General features: G+C 36.2%; 1 protein-coding gene across 1 annotated transcript in view; it reads right to left on the bottom strand.

The window, feature by feature from the left end:
- Positions 1-1,912, bottom strand: part of LOC108570149 (G protein-coupled receptor kinase 2) — a 24,170-nt gene that overhangs the window by 12,533 nt on the left and 9,725 nt on the right. The gene's annotated exons all lie outside the window — the stretch shown is intronic.

The following is a 1,912-nucleotide window of genomic DNA, read 5'->3' as shown; positions in this document are numbered from 1 at the left end:
TGCTACTGCAACCGTGTCCCACACCTCGATCAATTTGCAACCTCAACTCACACGGGAACAAAGGCTCCGCGCAAAGAAAACGTCATTTTGCATTCTCGACGTATTTCTCCACCCCTCTACTGTAGTTTGTTATTTTTCCCACAAATGTCAGAAATACTCTGACTCCGAGCAGGGTGGGCGTAAAATTAATTAAACGTTTCTACGTTTTCGCAATAGTATAATTTATACAAAAACTGTATCCGTGATGTCTGAGCGTTGTTCGCAAAAAGTAATTGTTCAACGGTCACGTGAAGAGTGAGGACGCATCGTCCTGCCAATCCCTGTCCACCCCTACGCGAACAGGCCCAAGGAAAGACCCAAAGGGGCGGAGTCACCCCCACCGAGCGCGCTGGGTCTGGCTTCAAGTGGGCTCGCTTCACCGTGTTCCGGACAGATTTTCTCACGCAAATTTCATTATTCCAAATTTTTTAAATAAAAAAATCTTTCCCAAATTTTTGTAACAAGAATTCAATTAGAGAAGAGAGTATCAGCTTAGAAGATAAATTTTCAACGAGTAAAAAATTCTAATTTAATCGACAAAACTTTCTCTAAATAATCGAGCAAACATCGATCTCAATATCTCCCAAATTTCAACGATATAAATTGATACAAATAAGAGAATATCGACTGAAAAAATTGTAAATGTTCGACCGAACAAAAATCCTACTTCAAGAAATACAAATTTTTTAAATAAAAATTCTGTCTGGAAGAGCAAACTGCGATTCGTCTTTTTCCCACAATATTACAAAATAAAAGTTTAAGTTGAGAAAAAAATAAATGTTCGAAATAACGAAGGAAAATCGCTCGTTGCAAATTTAATTATACAATGGAAACGGATGGAAAAAGGTGGAAATTGTTGGGCATTCAGATGAGACGCGCTAACGAGACGCAATTACAGAAACGGAGGTTGGTCTGGCGATTTTTCAAACGTCGAACCGAGCGTCTCGCGGGAGCACAAACGAGACCGTTTCGCGGATAATCGATACGCGAGAGAGTGCAGCAGCAGGGCTACACAGTTCGAACAGTTTCCGGCTTGAAGCAAACCGCAGGTGAAGTGGCACGGTTCCGTTTCCCCAGCACGTAATTAATAGTTTTCACAAGTATCGACTGGGGCTACTGGCAAGTTTAAAGAGCGTGGATTACCTACGGTTGCTTTGGAATTATGCAAACGAACCAATTATTTCTTGTTTCAAAAAATGGGAAATAAGCAATTCGTAGGAATTCTGATAAAGCACGAATTTGTTTTTAAATTGGAAAAGAAATTTATCGTTAACCTATGTGAAAATTGTGTTAAAAATTGGAAAATAAAGAATTCCTAGATATTAAACAAAGGACGAATTTTTTCAATTGAAAAATAAATCGATAGAAATTATTCGAACGAGTGATACTTTCTGTGAAAGAAGTTTCAAGTTAATTTGCACGAAAGTTGTGTTAAAAATTGGAAAATAAAGAATTCCTAGATATTAAACAAAGGACGAATGTTTTCAATTGAAAAATAAATCGATAGAAATTATTTAAATAAACGATATTTTCTGTGGAAAAGATTTAAGTTAAGTTTTTAAGGTAAAATTTACGTGAAAAATTTGAAAATAAACAATTCGTAGTAATTGAACAAAGGAAGAAAGTTTTCACACTGAAAAAGAAATAAATAAAAATTGTTTAAACGAATGATATTTTCAGTAAAAGAAATTTCAGGTTAATTTATTTAAAACTCGTGTTAAAAATTGGAAGATGAATAATTTTCAGGATAGTCGAAGGATCGTCAAGGAAAATGATCCAACGGACTTTCGAGTTCGAAAAGGAGATCCACTTCCTGGTGAAAGAAGTGGAGATGTGATAGAAAAGGGGAAGGAGGGAAATTCTCTGGAGCATT

The sequence above is a fragment of the Habropoda laboriosa genome, unplaced genomic scaffold (assembly GCF_001263275.1).
Source record: "Habropoda laboriosa isolate 0110345459 unplaced genomic scaffold, ASM126327v1 scaffold23, whole genome shotgun sequence".
Lineage (NCBI taxonomy): Eukaryota > Metazoa > Arthropoda > Insecta > Hymenoptera > Apidae > Habropoda > Habropoda laboriosa.
The sequence above is the reverse complement of the archived record's forward strand: the minus strand, read 5'-3'. Positions and strand labels throughout refer to the sequence as shown.